We start from the raw sequence: 12,273 nt of genomic DNA, 5'->3' as shown, positions 1-12,273 counted from the left end.
TGTTTCTCAGTAAAAGACAGTGTTCTGGATTTTACGTGTCATGATGAAATTTGAGCTAAGGCAAAATGTGTATTTTAACATTTGTCTTGCAAAGTTATATTTATGAAGCGGTGATCTAAATTTCTTCCTTAGAGACAGTAACAGAAGAATATTCCACTTGATGTGAAATAACACTCGTAGGGAAAAGCATCCCTTTCTATAAGTGGTAGAGCAGTGGTATTGTTTACATTGACATACTTACTGCCAGTTACTTTTTATAAGAATAAGACTATTGGCTAATCTGCAATCAGCATCTCCCTATATTTCTTCTGTAGTTTGAATTGTTTATAAGTTTCTTTATTATTTCTCTGTCAGGCAGGTACCAATTGTCAACAACTTCAATCACATAATTAAAAGAATGACAAATAGATAGGCAGCTGGGTTGTCATTCAGGAACTCTCATTATGATTCCTTTCTTTTTTGACCTTAGGAAATCTAGAAAATGGTGACCATTATACTGGTTAACTCACAGGTTGTTGTGAGAATAAGTAGGATGAAAAAGTGGCATCCAATGCTAAAGTGGTGAGGCCATGTGATGAGTATTGAGAGACAGACATCAACAGATTTCTCCTAATCTCACTGTCAAAACCCAGGTTTGAAACTTGAACATGGTGAATGATAGCAACTTCAAACTATTGAGACTATTTAAACCAAAAAATCACTCTGTATCCAGATAGAAAGGCATTTACATTAGTTAACACCCAAGATTTCACGTTTTTTACTAGGAATAGCATGTATTTTCTTGTTGAGAAAGCAGGTAGTCTCATCTCATATTCCAATAAAAAGCTGGTTTAGAATGAATTACAGTAAGATTTTGACTGTAGCATAGTCAGTACCTTATGTTGTACTCTTATATACTTTCTGCAGTTACAAATACTTCATATTACCTGTCCTTTTTAATACAAACCTTGCTGTTGCTTCTTTGTTTTGTTATGAGCAATATATTTGTTTGTACTCACATGTATATATGCATAGGGAAGTATACACTCCTTTATGAGATCCATAGCACACAGAATACATTTATACACATATGCAATGAAATATGTATGGAAAATAATTTTAGAATTAAATTTATGGTGTACTAAGTTCAGGTAGATGAATTTGCCATATTTCACAGGCTGCAAATTAAAAAAAAATCTTAGGTGGTTGTATTTCCTTTGAAATATTTTAAATACAGGGCCTATTTCTCAGTCTCTTACTCATATGAATAGTTTTTTAATACAAAAAATTTGTAATAAAAATACATTTTTAATTTCAGCATGAGGTGCTTCTTTCTTAATAAAGTGTGGCATTTTGCTATGGATTCTGTTTTCCCAAACATAAGAAATAGAATTAATTTTAATTTTAAATTGTAAAATTATAAATAATTTGAAGGATTTTTTTTCTTACTTTAATGTTGTATATAGGGTTTTTCTTGTTATATTTCAATAATGATGCACTGCAAATAAATGTTTCTTTGTTATATTTCAATAATAAATTTATGCCTTACATTGCTTCAGTTCTTTCTCCCTCTCGGCAATTTTTCGTCCTCATTACTGAAGTCACTAAATGGAGCCAAATCAGTTAACTTGCAATAATCATTTGGGGATTGGATTCAGTCCCTGATCCTTAGGTAGATCAGAAAATTTACTTTTCTACTTGTTTTTCTCAGTTGAAGAAGCCTAATGCATCGTAGTAAATACCGAGCTTGTAGTGTATAGCAGAGATTACATATGTCCATCACTTTACTCTCTCAGCAGAATATTGTGCACAAAACAGCATTCCAAATATAGCAACCAACACAAAAGTGTAGGCTGTTTTTACAGAGGTAGAGAACTTCAGTGTATACCAAATAAATGGATGCTTCAATATATACCCATATGTTACCATGAATTTTTGCTTCTAGCTTTTTTCCGAATGGAGACAAAATTGCTGAAAATGTTATTAGAAGCTTTTATTCAGATCTCTTTTATCCATGCCAGGTTAAACTTGTATCTCATAGATGAATGCTTGAATAGAAGTATCTGAAGTATTATAATTAAGTAAAATCCTGAGTAGCAAATTCTTGTTGTTATGAATTTTAATAAGTGGTGCAATTTTGTGTTATTTGTATAACAAGACAGTAGCTGCAACCATTCCATTGGTTATTATTTTAAAAATTAGATTTTCTGCCTAAAGGCTTTATAGTTCAGGGCTGTTTCTCTTTGTACCGCTACAGAAGAAGCCAGAGAGAAAGCTGGCAACACAGGGAGCAACAATCTCATTTCAAGTTCTCTGCTGCTTAGAAGGAACAAGTAGCAGCAGGTCAATATGTATGGCAGCTCATACTTTCTGCACTCTGCATGGCATCCTAATCTGGGCTATCTGATGGAGGGACAGAGAGGAGATTCAGGGCAATGCCCATGTGAACAGAAAGCAGAACAGACGGGGTCCTCAGATCTTCCCCAGTGTTGAGGAGGTGGCAAATGACAGCATTTGCATGCAGCAATATGGCCAAGCATGAGAGTTTATGCTGCATAGATAGTGCCCAGAAGCATTGCAATGGATGCACATTTTTAAGGAGGGCTTAGAACTATAATAGGTTAACTCATTATTTACAGCAGGGTTTGTAAAGGACCTGATGACGTTTGCAGCCTTTTAAGAGTGGATAAAAACAAAAAGAAACATGCGGGTGGGGGAGGGAAGGCACAACACCAAAAAAATTAAACTGTTTAGGATTTTCTGTTCTTGCCACTTTTCCAGGGAACTGTAGTTATTATTTACTTTATTGGATGATAAGTGAACACTTGAAAACAAACTGGTTTCAAACAAAGGAGCCTGGCAATGCAGGAATACAAATAAAGATACTCTGTTTTTCAGAAGACTTGGACTATGAGTTTTGGGGCAGATCTCAGAGGAAACTTTTCAGCAAATTAGGCCACATCAATTCAGTTCCTAGATATTGATCTTCGTGACCCAGTTTAGACACCTAAATTTGAAAATGTAGTTTAAGCACTAGTAGTTCTTTTCATGCTATTTATCCTCAACAGAAAATCCTTTTCTTTTTGATGTTTTTTCTGACTTTTAAGTTGTATGATCAATCTCTTCATGGAGATGAATCCAGACAAGTCTAAATCACGTGGTTTGGTATGGAGTTTAGTGGACTCAGTTATCCAGGAAGCTGCCTGAAAAGTGCATTAAACTACTTCACACTGAGAAAACAGTTTTCATAGTCTTGGTTTTTGAACAATCTCCCTCATTCTTGTTCCAATAAAGACTAGTCTTATCCTGCAGGAAGTAAGAAGCATTATTTAACACCAAGTGATTCACAGTGTATTACTACTGCACTATACAGTTGTACATTTCTGAGGAAAAATTAACTTAATAATAGTTTTATTTCTTTAATCCTGTGATAATTGAATTCATAAATTCTTGCTTTGGAATGTATTTGAGAATATTTAAGAGAGTGTAATTCTAAAAATGAATGGAAAAAAACCCCGTGCTATCTCTAGCTGGATATTTTAAAACAAAAGTAATATCATTCATATTCTCCATTGCTTTCTTTTCAGTTGTGGTCTTTTTGCAAAACATTTCTCTAAGTCGAAACCTTAGTTCCTGAAAAAGTATATAGAGGATTTAAGTCTTCTTGGCTTATTATGCAAAGGAGAAAGGAGGAGAAAGTTAATATATTAGAATTGAGGTTTTGTTTATTTTTCTTTAATGATTATGTAGAGAAACTGAAAATGCAACCTTTTCACAGAACTGAAACTCAGGAATTCATGGGGTCGATAGGAATGTGAACTGGCAGAATATGGTAAGCCTTCACCTGACTTAATGCTTTCTGATTTAATTTGATATCCATTTAATATAAATTTGACCATTCGATGAATATTTTACATTTAAATCATGATGCTCGTTCCCAAAGCTTGCAAAAAAAGGAGTAAATCTCTATATTATTTCCATAAATGTATTCCTTTAATATAAATTTATCCTCTTATCATCCTATGTAGTTTGGATTTTTCAAGAGTGAATGGAAGGTTTAAAAGCAGACAAAAGTACTAAGCTCCCTTAAAGCTGGGATCCAGAAAAACTCAATAGTGAGCACATTTGAACTGAAAACATTCATGTGACAATTCCTCTCTTTTGAAATTTCCACCCATGTCTGTCTGCCTTAATAAATTAGGGTGGAAAGCTCTTTAAAAATAATTGTACTAAGCTAGTACATGTGTTAAGAGAGAGGTGTTCGAGGCCTAACTGTAGATAAAAGTTGGATATCTGAACTTCCTGTCTTTCTATAAAGGCATGAATTGAACTCTGATATTTTATACTGCCAGATATGTGTATGTTTCCTCTGGCACATCTTTTTTTCCAATTAGTAAACATCCTGTTTCCAAAACATTTGCTTTACAATGACAACACAGGGCAACCTGAGTAATTTGTATGTATAGTAGTTTCATGATAATCAAAATGGGCTCCAGACTGGGTATGCTTTGGGGAAATCATTAATCTTCCTTGAATTATGTCTTTAAATTTGCAAATTTATATTAGGTACATGAAATTATTCATATAACAGGATATATTTAACAAATTAAGGTTACTTAAATACTCAATGTGTAATGAAGGAGGCAAATATACTACATATTTGCTTCCCATAGTACTATGATTATGTTCTTGTAATAGATGTTGAGATTTTCTAAAAAACTATTTTTGTCTGGAGGCAATTTTTTATTTTAATTGCAAATTTTCCAGCACACATGCATTCCACACCCCTAGTTCCCCACCCCGAGAAAGGTTGGTATGTGACCATAGTTTCAGCTGATTCAGCTTATTTTGTGGAAGATCAACTGGCACTAAATGTTTAATTACTGTATTCAACTTAGTGTCTATCAGTTCATGTGTTTGACACTAGTCAGGTACTTGTCATTCAACAGCAGGATAGAAAGTATCTCTGAAAGTGCTATTTTAAATTAGAATTGAAAGCTTAGGTTTTTCACTTCAATCACTACATCTGTCATCCTGCAGTCCTCAGAAAAGCCATGTTTGTAAATTGGAGTGAGAGGAGGACAGGAGCAACCTCTGAGTAGCTCAGTGTTACCTTATTTCTTGTCCTCTGTGTAAACCAACATGTTAAAGGCCTGATTTATTAAAATATGAGTATCAATCTAGTATCGATATCCAACTGAGACGGACAAAGACTCCCTAATGTTTTACAGTTAGAAAGTGTACGTTTATTCGGCGCCAGGCACTGTTTGGGATAGCTCCCTAAGAGACAGGGCTCCGATCCAAGCAAACACAAAGCTTTTTATTTACAAAAATTATGAATATCCAAAATACAAATGCATATTCATAATATTAACACCTCTCATTCTCCGCTTCATATGGAAATGAGCTTAAATGCCATTAAGCATGCGTAGTGTGTGTTCTGAATTGAGTCAGTGGTCTCGAATTGGGCCAGTGGACCCAGATAGATGAAGTGAACTCATCTCCCTCATTTTGACCTTTTTCGCCTTTTTGAACTTCAACAATCTTAATTACTTTAGTGACCTCCAAATTTCCTCTTGCGTGACTTTTGGATCGGTTCTCACAGAGGGAGGAAAATTAGTAATTGTCTTTGTTTCCTAGACCAACTTATCAATGTTTCTGTTCCTCATTCTAAGCACAGCTAAACAAACATGCAAATGACAGATCACCAATTATTCAGTAATCAATTACTAACATCTTGAAAACCGTTTCAGGTCCAGCTCTCCTAACTATTTTAACTAACTCTAGCTGGGCCCTAATTCCCTCTTAGTCTAACTAATTTCAACACAGCGAGCCTATAACTAAAATCCTTATGTTTCTTTTAAATCCATGTTTCAGGCCAAGCTGTTATACTAAAGTGAGAGTTAAAATTAACTTTAAAAAATGCATTTCTTGATGTTATGGTAGCAGATAGCATTTTATTTCAATCAATGAATAGAGTACTATCTGTGGATGCTACGTGTTTTAATTTTTTTCCCTTACCCTCCTAGAAGTAGTAGGACATTAAAAATTAAATAACAAAAATGAATTCAAAAGTTTATGATTTACAATTGTTCCTGAAGGGGACAGATTAATGAGAAAGACTGGGCTGGGATTAACTAAAGTGATTCTCCTTCAAAATTATTATGACTATATTATAAGGGACTGGATTATGAAGGTGTGAAGGTATAATACACAGTGGAAGTGTAATAGGCTTAAAGAGGGAAAGTTTGTCAAATGTATGTCAAAGATATCACATGACAGTCCCATAGTTTAAGACTATATTTCAATGATCTATTTAAAATGAAGTTGAGTCAAAATGGTCTGAAGGTTGCCCACAGAGCTCTTCAATGGTGATTTATTTTGTGGTTGTACATTGTAATAAAGAGTAACGAAAACTTCCTGGAGCACGAATGATCTAAGTATTGTAAATGTTAGCCACGAAGACAGTATTTGTCCACGAATTCTTGAAAGACCACTAGGAACTCTAATTGAAAAAAAAGGAAAGAGGCTATGACTCATTATTAGTCTCCAGAACTAAACTGGTTTAATTAATTGAAAAATAATGGTAACTATCAAAGTGAACTAAAAAGGTACAATTTCTGTCAATATTTATTGGATTAGACCTTCCTGTTTTCTCTGAGTTGGGTACTGCAGTGGTGCTGCCTTGTCTTCTGGTAGCTGTGTTCACAGGCTGGATCTACATGGCAGCACTGTCCTCATTTCAAGCTGCCTTACGTCACTTTAACCTTTAGTCTAATACTGGCTCCATATGACAAACAGCCAACCAGACTACTGGCCTGTGAGCTGGGGCTACCACAGTGCCTCTGATATTAGCAGGGTATGTCGCTCTGGAGACAGACAACCTCTTCCCTCCTCTTTCCTTGTGTGTACTTAAAATACACTCAATGTCATATACACATCATTAGCAAAGCAAATTTCAGACAGCAGAGACTATGAATAATATTTTCAGTGTAATAGAAATGAACCTCAGGTTAAAAAACCTCTCTCTTATTATTCCTTCTTCAACAATATTTTAAATTAGGTTAATACACACTGAGGCATTTTACCTGTCACATTCAAATGAAAGTGGTGAACCATATGCTGGTTATTTTTCTGAAGAGCTGTTCCGTGTGAAAGCTATTTTAATAAGAACACGCAGTTGTGATAGTTCACAGTATACATTTGTAATGTATAGTTACTCGGGGCTTGTCCTGCATTTTCTGCCAATTCCCATTTCTCATGAAGAACCCTTGATTATAATCTTCATTGTTAAAGTTACCAGGAGTTTAGAATATGTAAAAAGTGCAGAATGTGCCCTCCTTATTGTTATCAGCAAAAGTGATCTTCAGACAATATGAATAAATTACTGTTTTTCAAATAGTAGAAAGGTCAGCTTCTACCTCTCTGTTCTTTGCAGAGTGAAATTGTATGCTTGCTACTGTTAGTTTAATAAGATCTATTAATAATATAGAACTTTTTGGCCAGGAGAGAAAAAATCAAATGGCACAGGACTTTCAGTCCCCTTTTCAGATGATGCACAAATTTAGCAATTCACACAATTGCATTATGAAAATGAGACACAAAATATTAATTGCCTTTTTGTTTTGATTATGGTTTTTTTTTTCTTTTTGCCTTGTTTTTTTTGTTTGCTGTTTTTTTTTTACTGGCACATCTATAGTAATTGAAAGACATCTTTGGTTTAAGGAAATCTCATAGGCAAACTGCTGCATCACAGTGGCTGACTATTTTAATAGCTGTGAAGAAATCTACCTTTCTGGGCAATTCATTTGTAGTAAAATGGCTACTAGGCTCCTTCTGCAATCTTTAAACTTTCCTTGATCACATGCTAGCAGAGAAAAATAGCTCAGCAAAGGCAATTGGTTTTGGGACCCTCTCTGCCTCAGTAAAGAAGTGGTGTCTCCATTCCCAGGAGAGGAATGGTCTGGAGACCTTATGTACGTGGCCTGTTATCTACTGCCCAAAGGAAATTAATATCTCAAAATTATGATTTTTGGCTGCATTGAAAGCACATAGAAATGTGGTTTTCAAGGTTATCTATGAGTTTGTTGAGCTGTAGAGCTTTTAATTTATTCAATGCTTTATTTTTTATTAGGAAACAGTCTTCCATAGTCAGTTAATGTTGAACTTTCTGTTTGTTTTAAAAATGAATAATTAAAGTTGCTGACCAAGGCAAAAAAGATTCACCTTCTTTTAAATATTGATGGATTTACTGGTAATTAGACAGATGTAGCTAAATTTTCTAATTTATTTATAGGTGTTGTTCATTGAAACATTATTCAAGAAAATTTACGATATTGTGGTGATTATATGAGGTGCAACATTACATATCTCCATAAATGAGAGATAATTTAATATATTGTACCAACTATTTTATACAAACACTTATAACAGTGACAAATTGAAAAGTAGTATATTTTACAAGTTCATCCTTGAGAAAGGCCAGACAAAATGGATTGATTTAGCAAGAAACAAACTTTTCCCTTGGAATAAATTCCTATTTTTTTCAAGATAAATGGTGAAAAAGCTGTACAAATTGCTGAGAGGAAAAGGGATATGAACTATTCTCTTGAAGCATTTTTCAGGCTGGCAGTTACTCTAGCTACAGCTGCCAAGGTACAAGCTATCTTGACTGCCAGGCTTTCAGGTTTTTTCAACAAAAAGTTTTTTATCAGTAACATTTGTCAGGGAGCCAGAGAAAGCTCATCTGTTTGAGAGAGGACTCAGTTACCCTCACTCAGGGTCAACTAAACTTTGGAATTTGCTTGTAGCCAAAGGTTCCAGCCTAACTTACGGAAAGGTTTTTTTTTAATCAAGCTGTGAATTGATTAAGTGAATTGATCAAGTGAAGCCATAATAATTCCCTTGTATTTGGATCCCTTTAGGCAAACAAGTAGATGTTCATCATTATCCAGCTTTTCAAATACAGTAAATTCTAACTTTTCTGCTCACAAGTTGCCTGATTGTACTAAGGAGTTGGTACCTTATTTATTTCTAAATATGTTTCCACACATTACAGGAATCAGTGTAGATGAGAGTAAACCATGACTAGGATTTATGTCCATCTCCTGGCTTTGCAAAATTGGTCTGATCTGCACATATCTGTTATGACTGCAATGACTGGTGTTAAAGATGGAGAAAGTGTTAGAGACTGATGTAGAGAGAGATATTGTATAACTTTCCATTTCTGTTCTTCCTGTATACTTAAAAAACCCTTGCTCAAGGAGAAAGGCTGGATGTCAGACTGACATTTTCAGTTGGGACCAGAGTAAACCAAACAGGAAATTACATATGCTTTTCTGATCAGTGTTTGTAAAAATATTTTGCTTGTACTTTTATTGCCAAATGAGACTGTAACATTGTCTGTCCCAAAAGATGACACCATAGACTTCCCCATGGCACAAGTGTGACTTAGACCCTTTTTAGTGGTTTAAAAGTTCCTCACTTGAAACTTCCCGACCCTTACATTTCTAAAGATACCAATTACAAATAATTTAATGCTGCAGGATGCTAGTCACATGTTTTTTTCTCCAGGAAAACATTCATAGGAATGTGTAAATTAAAAGACAATTATTTCCATTAAAGTCTGCACACTTAAAAATCAGTTGAGTGAATGTTGCTCAAACTTAGAAAAAACTGAAAGCTAGAATAGTATCAGAGAAATTATTGCTTGGTAGAGTCACATACATGATTAGCCATTCAACCTAATTTATGGTGTTGTCTTGGGTTTACCTAGAAAATTATCATTTATTAAGATGACAGGTGTGAATAAGCATGACTAAATTAGCATGTGGTGGCACTGTATAAAGGCATGAAAAGTAAGGAAAGTTTGCAAGACACATTGATTATAAGAAACCTCTTACTTAAACCAGGTCTGATGTTGCTTCCAGTGTACCCAGAAATGTACATTAGTCATCATTATAAAATCAACCTGTCCCAACAATTACCACAGTGATACATGGATACTGCAGTTGTTTCATGGACACACAAAAGCTTTGCAAATCCATCCCTTCAATTTCTGAGTTGAAAAACATAAATAAATCCTGCAGAACTCTGAGCACATGGCTGTGCTAGAGATGAGGTAATGGCTGGATTGCTGTGGAAATTTATGGGTCTCCAATAACCCATGTTAAAAATGTACTATATTAATATGCAGAGTCAGAGTGGCTTTTGCACAGTAAAAATCAAATTAGGCAATGGTATTATTATGGGTTACTATTGTGCTCTTGTTACAAAAATGCTGTCTGAGATGATTCTTCCTGTTTGAGAATGTAATAAAATATTTGAGGTCTCTACAGCTGTGTTCTGTGGGGCTAGGGAGAAGAGTAAGGAATGCCTTCAGAATAGCTCCTGGCTTTTTTGTGAGTCACTCTGATAGAGCCTAAGGAGTGCATACAAAGAAGTATTATCACCTCTGGTACAGGCATGAGTGATTACTAGGTGTTTCTGAGGTGCTAATGTGTCATGACTTCTGAAATTTTCCTTCTACTATATTTTTTTTCTGATTCTAAACTTTCCTTTCACTTGTGGAAGGTTCATAGAAATCCCTCATCCCAAAAATTACTTGCAGCATTTGGTTGCACTTAAAGGCTTAATGACAATGATTTCATAAATAGTGGGATGAATAAAAGAATGTGTACCGTATATATATATCCAACATTAATGAAAGTTCACTGAAAATAATAGGTATTTGTCATTCTGATCTTTGAAAAATATCACTCTTGTATTTGTGGTATTGTCACTAATGCTTTTGACAACCTCAGAAGTTCATGACAATGTCATGTCAGTCTGTGCCAAAGGGACCCTTCTTCTGGATAGGGCTTTACTCCGTTTCATATCCTTGGCAGATAAAAAATCCTTTTTTCTCAAAACTTAAACACAGTTCCATTTGGTGGGACTGAGAAGGGGCATGTGCACACCATTTCTTGGTTCTCAACAGCTGAGGACAATTGTTTAAATTCCATGTGGCTAATCTTATATTTGGCAGAACCTTAAGCAGTTTTGGCATCTTTGACAATAAATTCTTCAAGGAAATCACTTCTATCTTGCCACCCTTTTTTTTCCCCCCCATCTAATTTAATCAGAATTACTATAGGCAGCTTGAAGACTTAGCTTTCCAACATTTTTTCTTTTAATTCTGCAAGTTGTAAAACACTCACATTTGTAGTTCTCTGTTATTATTATCCTATTAGCTACTTTTAACCTTAATTTTACTGATCATAGATAAAAACCCCCTTCATTTCATTATAAAAATGTAATATTCCAAATTAACTGGAAATTATGAGGCAGGAATATATGAATGAAACATTATTTTAAGGCTGAATTGTAGATGAATGCAGGAAACCCACCTAAATAAAATATAAACTTGCTATAATTAACCATCCCCAAGGCTTTGTATATTTATGTTGCTATACTGAAATTTGCTTCAGTTAAAATGGTGTCTTAGAAGAAAATACCAATGTGGGAATGACAAGATACTTTCTCAGATTTAGAAATTATGAAGATTACATTTAACACCCTGAACGGGTTTCTCTTTCCCATAAAGGGGCTTGAGTTCCACATAGAGAAATAACCCTTCTGCAATGGAAGCAGAACCGCACAAAGCTCTGGTCTAAGTGCCAAGCTGGCTGGTGTTTTGCAGACACTTGAGGTTTTTTATGGGGAAAAATTTCCTTCTCTGAACTACTTAATTTCCTTAGATTTCATCCCAAAAACATCGCAGACAATCTAATTTATCCACTGTTCCAAAGGTGGCTTCTTTCAGTGAACCTGCCAAAATTGTATCCTATTACTCCAGCAAGCAGATTACCTATCAAACCATCTTATAATACGTCTCCTATCCTTTACACAGGTCCTCTTCTGCATGGCAATATGCACTTTTAAGAACATAAAAATGTGCTTTGGTATCAGTATTCCGTTAGTAGACTTGGGTTTTTGCAATACTCTCTCTTCAGCTGCCTATCAGAGATATCATAGAAAGCAATGCATTTTTACAAAATTTCAGATTTTTCACCATAAGGATTTGCAGGTTATATCTACTTTTCAGACTTTTTAGAGCAACAATTACATCTCTTATTCTATTTCAAGGCAAAATAACTGATAATGTAAAGTAATTTCAATATTTTGTCTGGTTCTCTTGAAAACAGCTTTGTTAACAGTCTGTTACAGAATAGTGTATTAATCTTAATATCTGTTAGGTTCAGGACCTCTTGGTACGAGCATATGTAAAGTTCCAGTCATATGAACTTCATCATC

The 12,273-nt window shown here is 34.7% G+C and overlaps 1 protein-coding gene across 12 annotated transcripts in view; it reads left to right on the top strand.

Moving 5' to 3' along the window:
• Window positions 1-12,273, top strand: part of KCNIP4 (potassium voltage-gated channel interacting protein 4) — a 401,922-nt gene that overhangs the window by 311,629 nt on the left and 78,020 nt on the right. Inside the window, exon 1 of one of the 12 annotated variants that reach the window (XM_032108716.1) lies at window positions 3,775-3,811. The exons of the other annotated variants lie outside the window; for them this stretch is intronic. The gene's annotated coding sequence lies outside the window, so the exon portion shown is untranslated. Of the gene's footprint in view, window positions 1-3,774; window positions 3,812-12,273 lie in introns of those variants that run through there. 12 annotated transcript variants of the gene reach the window in all.

This window comes from Corvus moneduloides, chromosome 5 (genome assembly GCF_009650955.1).
Source record: "Corvus moneduloides isolate bCorMon1 chromosome 5, bCorMon1.pri, whole genome shotgun sequence".
NCBI lineage: Eukaryota > Metazoa > Chordata > Aves > Passeriformes > Corvidae > Corvus > Corvus moneduloides.
This window is presented reverse-complemented; position numbering and strand designations above follow the sequence as displayed.